The sequence below is a fragment of the Diplotaxodon limnothrissa genome, linkage group LG18 (genome assembly GCF_057381915.1).
Source record: "Diplotaxodon limnothrissa isolate DT_005_m linkage group LG18, D_limnothrissa_male_GT1.1, whole genome shotgun sequence".
NCBI lineage: Eukaryota > Metazoa > Chordata > Actinopteri > Cichliformes > Cichlidae > Diplotaxodon > Diplotaxodon limnothrissa.
In genome coordinates, this window is record NC_140613.1 from 27,651,737 (window position 1) to 27,669,853 (window position 18,117).

General features: G+C 39.5%; 1 pseudogene; it reads right to left on the reverse strand.

Moving 5' to 3' along the window:
• Positions 1–299: 299 nt before the first annotated feature.
• Positions 300–1,840, reverse strand: LOC146613864 (caspase-3-like; annotated as a pseudogene).
• Between the last annotated feature and the right edge of the window lie 16,277 nt (positions 1,841–18,117).

The window sequence follows — 18,117 nt, forward strand, 5'->3', positions numbered from 1 at the left end:
AAAGGCTCAGTTTAGGAAAAGCACCCGTGAAGCTCTACTGCAGCACATGTAAAAACCTCCCAACACAAATAACACCAGGTGTGTTCCCAGTCTGAGATTTATTCTTTGATATAAAACTGCTACAGTATGAAATGCAGCACCTCAATGCGAGATTCAGATTTAGAAAAATAAGATTTAAAATGATGAGAGAAAGATGGAAAATTTAAAGGAAACATTTTAAGAAACATAATAAGTAACTCTGATAAGTAATCATGCATCCCTAGTTGCACAGTAAGATGTGCTGTATTTCCATGATGACTTCAGGTGCGCTGAGGTGGCAGCACAAGTTTCTTTCTCAGGGTGAATCTCACTTCAGGCATCTGCTTGGCCAACGAGGAGGTCTCTCGATGTGCTACATCATTGTTCACGTAGTGGAGGATGGAGACGATGTCTTCGCCCCTAAGAGCATTTATAGAGATACAAAAACATGTTGATATCACTGTCAGGGTCAGTGTGCACATGTGTTTGGTGATTTTAAAACAATTACCTGGGACAGCGCTCCTTCAGCTGCTCACAAAGAGACTGAACGAACCAGCTTCCATCGACTATATGTCTACGTGAAGCATGATCTTCAACAGTGGCCATGGCAACCAGAACATCAGCTTCCTCAGGGATGGTCAATGGTGAAGTATCATCATCAATCTCCTTATCGTTCATCTGCACTCCACGCTGTATGTTACTTCCTTGGCAGGCCTGGATCAGGAACACTTTGGGCTTACCGGTGAGGACGGACTGGTCACACCCCCTGAACTTCCGGGTAATTTCTTTAATGGGGAGGGGGTTCCTGTCAGTTCCCAAAACTACACCCTTTTTTCCGTGACTCAGAATAGAGCAGATGAAAGCATCACCGTGCTCAAGGACCTGCTGAGGATCAACAAAGCTGCTGCCATCCTACTCTTTAAAGTTGAACTTCTGCAGCTGAGACATGTCTGCCAGGGAAGCAACAAACGTCAGTGCCTGATCCATCTGATCCTTGTTCAGGTCTTCACACATCAGCACTCTGAAGCCCAGACACCTGAACACCTCTGCCAAGCTTTCTGCAAAAAATGTAATTAGAGAAAAATATTTAAGCACCAGATACTAACAAGAAAGAATAAAAAATCTGCCCCTGAAACTTACGGGCGTCTTTATCTGTCCCTCTTCTCTGTGAACCATCCTTGAAGTTCTTATTGTTTATGATCACGCAGAGGCCGACGGGCCGGCTAATGATTTGATAAACATCCTAAAGAGTGGACACCAAGATTTTACATGTGTTACTACAGGATGCGTAACCACAGAATTTCATCTACATATCTGTCTCAAGCAATGTCACAAGTGTAGGAGGCTGTTTCTGCATCACCATCTTACCTGTGACATATTCCCATCTTGTAGCAGAACATGTGAGGGAAGAACAATAAAACTGAGGTAAACAACCAAACACAACAGGAGACACAGTGTTTCTATACTGTGTTACGTGTGTGTTACCGTGCTGACATGAAGACACTTGGACAGGCTCGGATAAAAGGGGGGTACAACTCAGCTGTAAACTCGCCAGCAGAGGGAAAGTTTCTTTAATGGCGCCATCGGTTTGCAGGAGGTTCAGGAAGTCTTTGCATTTATCTTCTCCTTTATTCATGATCTTATCCACGAGCTCATTGACGTGTGTCTCCACATTTGCACTGTTGATGCTTTTAAGATTGTTGTACTCCCGGTGAGTGATCAGCTTATTCTCATAAACTCTGTTGAGAATTAGCCTGTGGTCTCTGGACAGAATCTCATGAATGGCTGTTTTATTGCTCCTTATTGCATTTTGGGCCGACATGCTGAATCTGCGCAAAGGAAAGAGTCAGAGGTGATCCTAAAAACTACTGTCTATGAGAAGGAAGTGGTTTACTACAGCTTACTATCGTAATAATAGCTGCACATTATATTACATAAAACGTAATTCTCTTACGGTCAGTTGGAACTTCTGCTGTCCTTGAAAACGAAACCTCGTTCCTTCTTTCAAATAACATTGAGCTCGAAACTATCCCACCTTCTGAGAACAAACTCGGAAGTGACTCAGATCCTCCAATAACGACTACACGCTATACAATAGCGCCCTCTACTTCTGGACAGCAGGAATAACAGGTTTACAGCCTTTGGTGTAGCACTGAGAAGAAGCTGTGCTGCAGCATCCCTGTCGCAGCAGAGAGTATTCCCCACAAATCCCCCACCCTGCTGCAAAAACGCACAGTATTATTACACAAACATAACATATTTTGTAAAGATCTCACAGTGGATTTCACACTGAATTTATCCGTGCGTGCGTGTGTGTGTGCACGCCCATGTGCAATTGTAAATCATGATTAAAAGACATAAAAGCTGCATTTTAAGAAATAGATTTATGGAGCGCATTGTATTTACCATGATAATTTATTTGGTGAAGGCAGACCCTTTGTATATGTGTAAAATAAACCACATATCTGCCAACCTGCTGCCTCAGGCTCAGGTGTTCCACTCCCATTGCCCCATTCCCACACACTGATATCTGAGGATGGAGGTTAGTTATTTTATGTCACAAAACAAGTGGAATTGTGTAAGGAAAAAAAAATCTTTCCTTTTTGCTAAGGCATATAGGATTCCCATGATGCATTGAGTATTTCTTCCTCAGTCACATTTCTCACTCACTGTGTGTTAATAGACCTCTCTGCATTGAATTATTAATCTTCAGCTCTCTTCCACAGCATGTCTTTTATCCTGTCTTCCTTCCCTCACCCCAACTGGTTGCAGCAGATGGCCGCCCCTCCCTGAGCCTGGTTCTGCTGGAAGTTTCTTCCTGTTAAAAGGGAGTTTTTCCTGCTTCAAACTGTGGCCAAAGTGCTTGCTCATAGGGGGTCATGTAGGGCTGGGTATCGTCACTGATTTCTAGAATGATTTGATTCCGATTCACAAGGTCCTGAATCGATTCAATCCACGATTCGATTCGATTCAACACTCGCAAGACTTTTTCAAAGGTGTGAGCATCACAGCAGATACCTTTGTGTCAAAGTAGCTGAAGATAAAACACAGAAAAACATGAAGGTGATTTTCCTGTCCTGGGATTTTATAAAAATATTCTGCAGTACATCAAAAACGATAGAAAACCATTAATCAACATATGAACATTACCTCTGAAGTTACAGAGGTTTTATTAGAGACACAGCTAAGTGTTTTGCATTTTGTATAATTTTAAAAAGTTTAAATTTGTTCAGTAGCCTATTGAACCACAGAAATTAGGTTTTCTAAGTAAAAGGGAAAAAAACAGCGCTGTAAACAACAGTAGACTTGTGCATAACAAGCAAGCGAATAATGCAGAAAACAGATTTTTAGATGGGAAACTGTTCTATACAGAGAGCGCGAGAGAGAGAAAGAGCTGTGCATGAAGTGTGATTTTTATCGTGGTGGAAGCAAAACAGCAAAAGTCAGAGGGAATGCATGACGATGTTTATGTGAAGCGTAGTTTGGATCTTCTTTTGCTGCTGGTTCGGTCAATATTGTTTGGAGAGAGATAAAAGCTTTAGAATCAATGCAAAAACAGCATAAACATAAAGCGCGACCCGCCGAAACATCAGAATCAGCGAGGTGTCGGCTTTCAGCCCCAACCGTGTCCGTGCTGTCGGGTGAGAAAGGCGACATCTCACTGATTCTGATCCGCTTTGTGTTTACGTCTTTGTGCAGAATCCGTGTACCTGCTCTCATTTACTGTTTTAGCTTTTGTGTGGATTAACCTGAGATTCTGGCATTTTGGGCAAAATTAATTTATATTAAAAAATCGATTCAGGATTTTAATGAATCGATATCACGTTATCCAAGCCAGAATCGATTTTAATCGATAAATTGATGATCAAAACCCACCCCTAGTCATATGATTGTTGGGTTTTTCTCTGAATGTATCATTGTAGGGTCAACCTTACAATATAAAGCGCCTTGAGGCGACTGATGTTGTGATTTGGTGCTATATAAATAAAATTGAATTGAATAGAACAAACAGCAGCCCGATATCAGTCAGAGCTGCCATTAAACAGAAGCTATGAACACAGCTCTCTTGAGTGGGCAATTGAAGAAGTTTGTTTCAAGTTTTAGATTTAGGTTGCTCTTCATATTGTTTTGATGCCACCAAAGAAGACTGTGTTGAAAAGCTTTCAGTAATGAACCGTTTTTCAGTACAAGCTTAAATGCTTCAGAAAGCTTCATTTAGCCTGCAGAAACACAAAGTCCATTGAGCCAAAATGGAAGGAAACACACGGGCAGACAAAAAGTACAACACAACAGAAAGCTAGGACAAACCGAGACTTTATATACAGACAGACGGAGCATTAAAAGAGAATCAGTCACATCTGGGGGAAAATAAGAAACAGGTGAAAATAATCAGATAACTAAACAGGGGAAGCAAAAACGCACAGGAGACAGACTACAAAAATAAAACAGGAAATGGCGACTAAATAAGATATGGATGAAACACGGGAACGTAAAATAAACTTAACCAAGGAACAGAATACAATCAAACTAGAATTATGAACAGAACACAGACTACAGGTAAAAAGGCCTGAGGATATAGACATAATGAAACCAGCCATACTATAAAAATAAAAATTGCATAATTACAACAGACTAAGGGTCAAAGAAAAACCTAAAAATAACAGAAAATGAGCAGGAAAAAACAAAACACACACACACACACCAAAAACAAAATCAGTATATATAGTATATATAGTAACAAAATAAAAATAAAACAAATGCCGTTGTAACTGAACTAACTCCATAAAGGTTTAGTTTCACCAAACTAAAGAAAACAAGAAAACACCTGCAAATATTTTCTAAAAGTAGTGTTTGTTTTAAATTTAAAATATTGTACAACAAGACCAAGCTGCAAACGTGAACGCAATTCTTTTTTTCAACTGAAGCCTTTAATCGAACAATCAAACAAACAAATTGCCACTCTCTTATGGCCAGACACGTGACAGCTCTTCTGCTATCATTTTGTTCACATTTAAAATAAAAATGCAGACATAAGTGTACAAATAATACAAAACAATACAATACAAAGGGATTGTATTCCAAGATCTGGGAGACTGTAGAAATGAGCAGTGATGCCCTTCCTACCATCTTTCCAGAAAAATAAGTGATCTGGAAGCTGTTAGGCTTACTTACAGCAGCAGCACTTTCTGCACCTGCATAAACTCCAAGACACATTTACTAACGGTGTTTGTTGCTGTATGTGCTGCAGCTTTGAATTTTTTAATAATATATATTTTGTTAATATTTTGGCTATGGTGTCTTGTTTTGAAATGTACAAGAGTAAAAGTGTTTTTAGCATGTGCTTCAAAGCTAAGTTTGACTGGGAAACTCAAAGCTCAATAGGCTGTATCAACAGAAATTCACTGCAGCCTATGTAATATTTCATGCGTCATAATTTATTCTACTCTATCTTGCAAATACATATTTGTGTGGCAATGTCATGCACAACACACACAACTATTAGATCCTTAAGATCAAACCCGTGTCATTCTTTTGGTCCACTGCAGTGCAGTAGTCAAAAAAAAGAATAAGTGAAGTGTCCACAGATGGCCAGGATAGAGCCCAGAGTGTTAATGTTTAAAATGTATAAAAATATTATTGATTGCAATTCTTTACTGTTAATATCAACAATAAGCTTTTTATTTTGAAATTACAAGTTTAAAAAAAATGCTGTTACATTTACATTTAATGCTGTTACACTTTATTATAAGTATGGACACAGAATAAAGTGAACAACATTTTGAAATAAGTTTAATTGGAATTTTGTACTACGCAAAAAAAACAACAACAACAACAACAACATATTAAACAAACAAACAAACACAGCCAGTGCCTTCATTTGTCCATTACATGTCAAACATAGCACTGACCCTTAGCCCCTGCTCATCAGCACATGCTTTCAAAAAGAGCTCCATGTCCTCTGCAAACTGAAAAACAAAGAGGAACAAGTCCCTTGCTCCAGTGTCTTCTTCCTCTGACATGTCTATTAAGACCCTCTGCTGGTCCCCTTGATTTAAGGACAGATATTTGGGCATTGTTACATGTCCACGGAAAAGTGCCTTATTTTGGACAACCCACTGCACAGCAGGACGCAGATCTTCAACAACTGCTGGCTCCTGTGTCAGGCAAATGGGGATGAAAACATAGTTATTTCTCTGTTGCAGAACAGTTTTTTAACAGTTATTCAAATGTCACTAACCATGTAATTACACTACTGTTTAAAGTGAATACTGACCTGACTGACTTCCTGGAACTTGCGCTTTTTCAGTCTGAAAATGGGCACGTGTTGTCCTTCAAGCACAGCTTCGGCTTCCTCTCTCCAGTGTGCAAATAGCTTGCCAGAGCTATGAAGAGTAAGGCCACAGTGAGGGCATGTCATTTTCATGGACTTTCCATCAGCTGCAGTTTTATTGAACACAGAGGGTAGAGCCAATGAATGTTCTAACAAAGACTCAGAAAATGGTTCAGATACCGAAGACAAAACCTTGGGGGGGAGACGGGGCTCCTCGAAGAGTACTGCCGGAGGAATACGGGTCTCCTCGGAGAGTTCAGCGGGGAGCAGTCCTGATAATGGTGGCTGACTTGGCATTGAAGAATGCTGACAAGACAATAAATGCCTTGCCATATCCCCACGCCGTATGATTGTAAGATTACAGACAGGGCAGTGAAAGTGTCCTGTTGTCCTACAAGGCAGCCTGCACCGGCATATCATTTTATCTGTAAGAGAAAAAAAACAAACAAACAAACAGATGTAATTTAAATGTAGTTGTATAGAATGCAATCAATTTGTCTAACAATCAGATTGTACATGTTAACAAAAACATCCAAGCCAACCTCAATAATGAAAGCAAAATGGTATGGATCACAAAAGTTATGTCAGGAAAATTGGTGAAAAGTAAATAAAAATATATTTTATAAAAACACTATTTTTGTTGCAGATGAATGCACTGAACTGTACAATATCAACAGCAACTTTTAAGTCAACAAAGATACTGCAGAAGTGCTTAAAAAAGTGCATATTTATAACTATAAAGTATGTTTAATACAAACATACCTTTGAAAGGCAAAGCATTTTTTTATATGCACACTTAGATGCTCCTCAATCTTTGCCCTGACAGTAGGGCTGAAAGTGGGGCACAGAGGGCAGTGAAAGAGTCCTCTGCAACACGTGTTGCATTCCTGCAATTCTGGCTTTAAGCCCGAATTCCAGATTGATGTGTGCATCTAAAACAGAGAGAGAAACAGATAAACACCATATACACATTTAAGTTAAGCTTTTAGCAGAAATAACAATTTACAGTTGGCATGTAATAGATTTGGGAAGAAAATTCTTGGAAAAAAAACCCCCACAAATATTTTACAAGACACTTTAATTTGTGAGACATGTTTCTATTGACATATAACAGTCAATTGAACAGGGGCTAACTAAAATCTGGGCAATAAAAAAGCTGTACAGAAAAGAATAACGAATAGAAGTATTGATAAATATATAAATCTGTTTGTGACGAAATTTACAGTGTTGACGCTAACCAAAGGTGTCACAAGTACACACGTTCCTTACTACAGTTTAGATACCTCTGTTTAGAAAGCACTCACTCGACTTTTTAGTCAAGTCGAAGTAAGAAGTACAGGGTCTAAAATATAATTTATGTACAAAATTTTGAAGTAATCTTGCGTCCAAAGCACGTGTGCGGGGGGCTGATTTACAAATGTACGGATTACTAAGTACAGATACGCGTGCTAAAATGTGAGAAGTATAAAGAAGTATACAGTAGGCACAAAAAAGTACAGCAGTAAAGATACCAGAAAATTCTACTTAAGTACAGTATTGAAGTATTCGTTATTTTGCATCTCTGACGCCAACAATAAATCATACTCTAATGCAAAATGTGGTTTTTGCTTCTTCTCGCCCACAGAAGCTGTTAATCCAGCTCTCTTACTTAAACCAGGCCCAGGAAAAAGCATATTTGTGTGTTTCTCTGCCATGGAGCACGATGAAAAAACATTAAAATAAATTGTAACGCTAAATAAGTGGCAACATGATCATTGTAAGAAAACTAGACGATTCCTAGAATTATGAAATCACTAACGGCAAATTTATTTAAGAAAGACTTAACCAACCTTTGCGATCAACTTGCAAGACTTCCACGGTATCCATGTGTGTTTACGGCTAGTATGGAGGTCACGTGCTTCCGGCTACTGTGGAGCTCCACAGTGGCTGCAGCCAGACCCTTCTCGAGAAGACGGGATAGTTTCGTGCTGGATGTTATTTGAAAGAAGGAACGAGGACAGCAGAAGTTCCAACTGACCGTAAGAGAATTACGTTTTGTGTAATATAATGTGCAGCTATTATTACGATAGTAAGCTGTAGTAAACCACTTCGTTCTCATAGACAGTAGTGTTTAGGATCACCTCTGACTCTTTCCTTTGCGCAGATTCAGCATGTCGGCCCAAAATGCAATAAGGAGCAATAAAACAGCCATTCATGAGATTCTGTCCGGAGACCACAGGCTAATTCTCAACAAAGTGCATCAGAATAAGCTGATCACTCAGCGGGAGTGCAACAATCTTAAAAGTATCAACAACGCAAATGCGGAGACATACGTCATTGAGCTCGTGGATAAGATCATGAATAAAGGAGAAAAAACATGCAAAGACTTCCTGAACCTCCTGCAAACCGATGGCGCCATTAAAGAAATTTTCCCTCAGCTGGCGAGTTTACAGCTGAGTTGTACCCCCCTTTTATCCGAGCCTGTCCAAGTGTCTTCATGTCAGCACGGTAAGACACGTAACACTGTATAGAAATACACTGAAAAAAATATGTTGTTGGATTTACTTAATTCAATAGTGGACATTTGTTGTTAAACAATTGAGTTAAATTAACACAATTTATTCATGTTCAATAAACCTGTGCAATTTGTGTTGATAAAATGTAACTTAACCTCCTAGGACCTGGCGTCCACATATGTGGACATCACATTTTGGGTTATTTAGACCAAAATACTCAATTTTGCTCTACAAGGGCCTGATATCCATTTACGAGGACATTATACTGCTACTGTTCTATTGAAATTTTAAATGAATATCCTGATATGTGGCTCTCATTTTTCTTAGAAACAAAAATCAGGTAAAAAAAAAATAAAAAATCTGGTAATTGTTTGTTTTTACATTCGTCAGGTCCCAATATGCCCAAATATCAAAGAGAAATTAAAAATGCAAGCCGTGGAAAAGTTTGGGTCTTAGGAGGTTAAACATGTTTTGATGAAGTAATTTGAGCTATTGGAATATTTTAATCTTTCACAATTTTCTCACTTTATCCCAACACCATTCAATAACTTTTACCCAATACTCAGATGTGGATACAGTATCCACATCTGAACCAAAGAGTAAAACAGTGAAATGTGGATTATTAAATATTAGGTCTCTCTCCTCCAAGTCTCTGTTAGTACATGTCTTAATAATTGATCAACAAATTGATTCACTCTGCCTTACAGAAACCTGGTTGCAGCAGGATGATTATGTTAGTTTAAATGAATCAACACCCCCGAGTCATTCTAACTACCAGAAACCTCGAAGCACAGGCCGAGGGGGTGGTGTGGCAGCAATTTTTCACACCAGCCTATTAATTAATGAAAGACCAAGACAGACTTTTAATTCATTTGAAAGCCTGATGCTTAACATTGTCCACCCCAGCTGTGAAACTCAGAAAGCAGTCTTACTTGTTATCATCTATCGTCCACCTGAGCCTTACACAGAGTTTCTGTCTGATTTCTCAGACTTTATATCTAATTTAGTTCTGAGCTCAGATAAAATAATTATTGTGGGTGATTTTAACATCCATGTAGATGCTAAAAATGACAGCCTCAACATGGCATTTAATCTGTTATTAGACTCAATTGGTTTCTCTCAAAATGTAAAAGAACCCACCCACCACTTTAATCACACTCTAGATCTTGTTTTAACATATGGCATAGAAACTGAACATTTAACAGTGTTTCCTGAAAACCCTCTCCTGTCTGATCATTTCCTGATAACATTTACATTTACAATAATTGATTACACAGCGGTGAAGAGTAGACTTTATCACAGTAGATGTCTTTCTGAAAGCGCTGTAACTAAGATTAAGAATATAATCCACTCACTGTTATCATCTCCAATGCCCTGTACAAACACAGAGCAGAGCAGCTATCTGAACGCTACCCCAACAGAGGTCGATTATCTTGTTAAATAATGTCAGTTCTTCCGTGTTCTCTGGAATCAATCACAGCAAAGAAATTAGACTGTTTCTTTTGAAAAATGTTACAGGTAACCATCTTGGGAAAGAACAATACAAAACATTCTATTTAAGGCCTCTGATGTCAAGATTCAGTTAAACAACAATTATAACTAAACAATTTGAGGTAATGTTAGTTTCCATTAACATTAAATTAGGTTACTGAATTGGCAAACACCTTCCTATTAACATTACCCATTTTACCCCAATAACTAAAGAAATTAGCACTTGCAGGTCAAAACCTTTATTCAAGAGACGCAAAAATAACATTGATACAGTGACTGTCAAAAATTACAGCACTGATCATACTGTGACATCTTGGTTCAAAACAGCACACTTAGAAATATTCAACGTTCTTTACTTCAACTGAATGAAACTGAAAATACCATTTCACACGACCTATATGGGATATTTAGACTGTATAACTGTTCACGCTACATCTCTTCACTAGTAAAAGAAAGAAAAAATACAAACAGAAATTGAAAAATGCTGCCAAACAGACAAACAGAGAACTTGTACAGAGCAAAAGGAAAAACAAACAACAACAACAAAAAAACGGCCATGTCCTCATGGCAGTTGCAGAGTATATAAAAATGAACTCTGCGATCTGTTCCTGGAATTGAGCTTCAAAAATGCAGCAGAACAAGTGTGAGATTTAAATGTCCTCTCACCTAGAGCTGATCACCTCACATGCATAACAGTGAGCTTTCCTAGCAGGAGCAGTTTTGTCTTACTTGTGAGCTTTTCTTGAGAGCTGAGTTGCATCCAACTCCATTACCACCCTTTGAATCACCTCAAAAGTGTAGCAGAGTTGTGATGGGTAACTCATATTGAAGGAATAAAAAAGGTCCAAACAGCATGGCTACTGCAAAGGTCACGTTATCCAGATCTTGAAGAACTACTATACCCTCGATGATGATGCCAACATCAGTAAAGTCATTGCCTGGCGCATCCTCTGGAGACAGATGTTCATTGTGGTTTTCTCAATCTGTGCAGTGGCCTCAGTCAAGTCCTGGTTAAACACAAAACATTTCTTTAAGATTCCTTTTTAAACTCATCTCTTTTGAATCTACCAGTTCTAATGTTAGAGTAATTTAAACCAATGCAAGCAACATAGTAAATAGTTATAGCCAAAGAGTGGCCTGCCATGCTGCCATTCATGGTCTAACAGAGTTTCTAAGAGAGGGTGAAAAACATAATAATTTCAAATGCTTTACATTAGTTTTTGTTAGAAAGACACCGGCCCATCAGAAATCCAGTTTATGTCACTCAGAAGATGTTAGAATTTAGACTTTCAGCCCCACAATTTGGTTAGCTGTTGATCAGTTGGTCTTTTTTTTTTTCAAACAAAAGCTAATGTAAATATTGGTAGGATTTTCCTTTGTTCACTAGAATGACAAATTTAAAGTTTTTTCACACTGATGTGACCCCTAATATAGGGGTGGGGGTGAGGCCTCAAGGGCCGGCGGCCGAGTTCACTACCAGGCCTCATGTGAACTTCAAATTATTAAAGAGGACTACTGGTCCTAACCAGTCCAATGAGGATCAAGTGGATAACTGAATGCATTTTTAAATGTTGCAAAGCCACAATCTACTCATAAAACACTCACCGTGAACTCCTGCACCAAGATGTTGCAATTGTCTTTCACACAGATGCGGAGCACTTTGATGAGGGACTCCCTTCGAGCATTAATGTCATCCTTAACCCTAGAACACTATCGCTATAAATACTAACACAATCACTAATGCCAGGTGATTTTTACCCGATATAATATAACCAATAAAAAGTAATCAAATATATCAAAATATGACAACACATGACAAATTAGAGTAATAATGACTCTGGAAAGCTGGTCTTTGGTCCACCCATTCCTGGGACATTTGAGACTTCCCTGGTGAAGGCACAGGCTCCTCGACACGCAAACAGCTGCAGGAGAGAGAAATCATGTAAATGTATTTGCTCGGGTGTAAATCACCCAGCGATAGTCTTCTAGGGTTAAGTATTATAACAAAGAAAACAGAGATTTGTGAACTTTTCAGTAGCACAGAAGAAAATGATCCCAGACAAAAACTCTTGACTTTTTAAACCAGTCAACATGCAACACCAGCATCTACAAAGCAATATCAAAAGTTCCTGTTTGACATCAACTTTATGGATATATAGTTTCCAGAACATATATTTTTTAAAAAAGATACATTTTTCTCAGTGGGCCAGTAAATGCATGACGGAAATTATGGCATCCTTTTAGTGGAATCAGTACTCACAGGTAATAGTTGACTGTTTTAATGGATGCAGCATACAAATCTTTTACTGACCTAATGCAATACATATACACTTTGTAGTTAAAGAATTTTAAAGTTCTTACTGTCATCATGGCAGCTACATCCTTTAGCTTTGTGCCCTGTTTCCTCGATCACTTTGCAAACACTTTCAGCAGACTGTCAGAGAGAAACTTAGCTCCATCAGAAACCTTGACTGTAAAGGCAAGGTTGGGATGCGCTGGAATCCTGCATTTTATCTGAAATGACATAAAATTATTTTGAAATAACAGCAGGCACTGTGCTTGGTTAATCAGTAATGTTTTGTTGAATAAAAACTGTGTTTCCAGATCTTATGGGATTAAAAAAATCCAAAGATGTTTGTTTTTGATTTGCAACCCAACAACCCACAAGTTACAACCTCATTTTAGTTCAAGTGTGCATTAATGTGAGTCCAGTATTCACCTTTCTGACAATACATACAGGTATAAGTTAAACCTATGGCAGATTTTGGATTTCTCAGTCTGTTTGATTATGCATGCACCTAATAATTATAAAAAAAAAACCTTATTATAATTAAGTTACAGAAACCTTAAGCAAAAGTAGAATATACTTTCTAACCATAACACCTTGAACCCACAATCCATCAGCTGACTCCTGGTGAAATGCAGAATAGAGGTCATCTTTCAATGTGCAGCAAAACCCCCCCCCCAAAAAACCAAACAAAAACAAAAGGACAGAAGGTGAGGGCAGGAGGGGTAGGGATGTAAGCTAGCATAATGCCGCTGATGATATTAGCTAAAGCTTTTCAATGTCCAAAATCTCACTAATACCACGGTGCAGTAAATACACAATGTAACTGAAGAGTCAGTTGGCAAATCTATTCACACAGAAAACCAAATTATGTTATGAGTGCCTCGTAATTAGGTTTAATGTGATATTACGGCTCTTGTGCCAATGACAAATTCAGATGAAAAAGCGCCAATTCTTTGACAACAGATAAAACAGCAAATAAGCTAACGGCTCTCTTTTAGCATGTTACATGGCGACACTCTAGACGTTTAACTACATTTGGCTGAAATATGGTAAATATGAATTCAAAAAATCAAGTCATACCAAAGAACGTAGAGTTGGCTGCTCGACTTGACTGAGATGGATACCTTTTTTAAACCACGATCCAAAGCCCGCGAGATGAAATCACGCGTGGTTTCACGAGATTTAACGTTGCTATCTTATTGACTTACTTCACCTGAACATGATATAAACAATTTAATACACCCTTTCTGCATATCATGTAGTTTTTACACTATATAGTTACATTTAACTTTAAAACATGAGGCAATTGTGTTAAATACATGCAAGATGCTTACATAAATCCAAGAGATGGCCAGTCCGTTTTTTTTTTTCAGTGTACTGTGTCTACTGTTGTGTTTGGTTGTTTAACTCAGTTTTATTGTCCTTCCCTCAGATGTTCTGCCACAAGATGGGAATAAATACGGTGGCCCTGAGAGGCCGAACAGACTGCAACTTCAGAAAACACCAGCAAAAAGAAAAATGCTCTAAAAAGAAAAACACAGCAAAAAGAAAAACGCTGCACTGCAACTTCAGAAAACACCAGCAAAAAGAAAAACGCTGCAAAAGGAAAAACACCTGCAAAAGGAAAAACACCTGCAAAAGGAAAAACACCTGCAAAAACAAAAACACCTGCAAAAAGAAATACACCTGCAAAAACAAAAACACCTGCAAAAACAAAAACACCTGCAAAAACAAAAACACCTGCAAAAACAAAAACTCTGCAAAAAGAAAAAAGCTGAAAAAGCACACAAAACACAATAGAAATGTTTCTGGGGAGACAATCGAATTTCCCAGAGGAACCCACCCGAGGGATTAATAGTTCTATCTTATCTTAATCCGGTCTTTAAGGTATGACGTGACGAATCCTACTTCCGGGCCTAAAGTAGTCTGTGTTTAATATGGCTTTTGTGTTGTTAACATGTTTAATGTTTTCTATTTTGGCTCAATGCTTACATATATGTGTAAAAAGAAAATGTACAAGTTGTGATAACTGTTTTTGATAGAATGAAGACTAGACTGATATATTAAATATTCCTTTATTGGGTGAGAAAATCAGACCATGTCATAACTGCTTTAGATATCAGAGTCTTAAACAGGCTGACTTCTGCTAAATGGGTCAAACTGGGCAGAAAGCCTACAAACACATAACATCCTTATAGAATATGATGTAACACTATAGAACTGTCACGGTCCTGGGTCTCCTGACCCAGCGTTTTTAGTTCTTTGTGATTTTTGTATTATTGTACTTGTGTGTGATTTATTCTATGGCTTCTAGTTTTGATCCCTTGCCCTTCATGTCTCTCTGTGTCCCCTCTGTTCTGTGTAATTGTGTCTTTGCATGTTTGAGTTTCTTGTTTTCTGTCACTCTGCATTGTGCATTATGTTCTCATGGTTGGTTTTTTGTTACTCTCTCTAGTCTAGTCTCTTGTGTTCCCAGCTGAGTATTTCCCTGTGTATTTTGGTTCTTAGACCTCTGCCTTATGGTTTATGTCTCTGTATTTCTTAGTTGCTGTCTCCACTGTGTCAAGTTCGCGTCTCTGTGTGATACTTCCTGTTTTACTTTGATGGTCCGTGTCTCATGTGAATGCGTCCTGCTTTGCTTGTCTCGTCAGTCCTGATTTCTCCCAGCTGTGCCCTCCTTCTGTGTCTCATTCCCCTCGTTACTTCCCAGTGTATTTAAACCCTGTTTTTCTCTGAGTCAGTGTCACGTTGTCCCTCTTGCTGTGTGGATCTCCCTGTGTGTCTCTCTGTGAGTTTTCCAAGTTCCCAGTTTAGATTAGTTTGTATGTTTTTTCCCTGCCAGCAAATAAAGCTGAGTTTTGAGTTCACCTCCCTGAGTCTGTGAGTCCTGCACTTTGGGTCCAACTCCTGCCTGCCGCACAGCGATTCATGACAAGATCAACTTATCTCAGAATATATAAAGCATATAAACAATTACAGCAATATGATACAACAAACACAGCAGTGCTACTAATCCAAAATACTCAAAGCTTCATAGAACTAAAACAAACATTTATTTTTAGGTCCATTCTGCTGCTGATACATACTTTAAGTTTCTGAATATTAAACTTGTTGCTGCCTTTCATAGTGTGTAATTTGAAGGCCCTGAGTACTTTCTCCCACACTGAAAACACTGGGATGATAAAATTATTTGAACATTACCTAATAAGACTGATTCAGGACAGACAATTAAATGGTCTGTATTTGCATAGCGCTTTACTTGGTTCTAAGGACCCCAAAGCGCTTTACACTATACACAATCATCCACACTGGTGATGGCAAGCTACATTGTAGCCACAGCCGCCCTGGGGCGCACTGACAGAGGCGAGGCTGCCGGACACTGGCACCAACGGGTGAAGTGTCTTGCCCAAGGACACAACGACAGAGACTGTCGGAGCTGGGGCTCGAACCGACAACCTTCCGATTACAAGACGAACGCCCAACTCTTGAGCCACAATCGCCCCATTAGTTAGTTCTAAACTTTTCTAGCAGTCCTTCACAAACAGGGAACACTCTGTCTATTCTCTCCATCTGTCAGCTGCTGCTGGCTCTTCCTCCTCCTCTTCCTCACACACTGCTGAGTTTGTCCTGGTGGATCATCAGGGGTGCAAAGCCTCAGAGATAATGTGCAGCAGTGGGTCCCTCAGTCTGTCTTCACTCTGGACACTTGCAGTTGTCACACATGGAAATCAAATGTGTGATAAGCTGCAGGATTCAAACCAATGGCGTGTCCAGCGGGGTGGTCTGGGGGGGCACAGGCCACCCCCCCCCCAACCAGACTGGCCACCCCAGGTGCCATCCCGAAGCTAAAACAATAAAATTTAATGAAATATCAAATGTACGATTATGGTTTCACAGTGAAGCTCAGATATCCGAGGGTAAGTGAATGCAGCACCGGCTTCTGCACTATGCGCATCATGTTAGCAAAGGTAGGAGAGCCAAGCACGAAAGACGGCACCGCAGATTAACAAGTTAACATAGCTGGACTAGCCATCGGACATTTGCACGGTGGGCTGATGACTTATTTATGAGAGGTGGTGGATTGGCCAGATGCTGGCCGATGTGTAAAAATAACTCAGTTGTTTGGTGGTGGCTATGGCGGAGCTTCCACAGAGGCAACAGGTGGATGAGGGAAGGTGAGGCAGGAGGAGAGACCCGAGGCGGCTGCTGGTGTTCCAGATCTACTGGCGTTTAGATCAACTGGCGTTAGTCGAACAGATGTGTGGCAGTCTTGCGTTTCAGGAGCTGCTACCGACAAACCAGCAAAAACACGCCAAATGTGTCATCTGTGACACTTGTGAGGTTATCTCAAACACACTCCGTCAGTCTTGATGCTGTTGAACAACAAAATGTTTAAAAATGTGGCGAGTTTACCTGGTGATATCCTCATGCGCAACGCAATCATGAAAACAGCAAACAATTAACACCACGCCGATGTTGTTCACGGGACAGCAAGAGTAAACGATCAGGAGACTCTTGTCGTCGTTATCGTTCCCCTCGCACGGTTTATTTCTCCGAATTCAGCGTTTTTGCTTCACAACTACAGCGTGCAGTTTACTTTGTGCACTAACATGGAGTCGAGTCAACCAGCGCCACCTCTGGCCAAGTGCCACAGCCTACAGCCAGATCAACTTGTGACACACATCTACACCACGTTTGAATTCGTGTCATGCACATTTGTACCTTTCAATTGTGTCTGTTTGTGCGTCATGCAAATAAACCTTTGAAATGAATGAAATGACACTAATATTTCACTAGTGTTGTAACATCACATGTGTCATCCAGGGAAGGACGGATGTTGTTTTGCTGTGCTATATTTTAATATGAAGTGTATTTACTTAGTTTTTATATTGCATGTATCGGTCATTGTTAGATTTGTATTGTTGATTGTCATTTATGCTTAGAAACATTTACCCACATATGCTTAGAAGTGTATAATCATTTGTAGATTGAAAGAATGTCTCATCCTAGGAGGTCTGTAACAGCTCTGTGTAGCATGAAGGGGGAGTGCGTTCACTCCCTCTACAGAGTGTTCCGGCGTAGATCACCTCTAGGAGAGGTCGTATCTTTTCTTATTGATTTATGGTATAGCAAGCACACGTATATCTGTTTAAGTATAAGAGCCTTTTGTTCAGATGGACCGCTAGACTCCTGGCACCAGCTTTGGGGAGTCTTCACAGGGTCACATCTGGACACCACACACACACACACACACACACACACACACACACACACACACACACAGTATTCTTTGTTCACATGTATACCTATGTAAGATGTCATATGTTAATGACCCTATGCATATTCATGTAACCACAATAAAAGGAGTGCTATGAGGAGCCTGGCTGAGAGTCTGACGGAGGTCAAGTGGTGGAACGACACTCGGCTCCAGCCAGCTTTCCCTCATGCATGAGTAAAACCAGCCTGCTTGTGTCTTGCTTTGCAGTGTAACT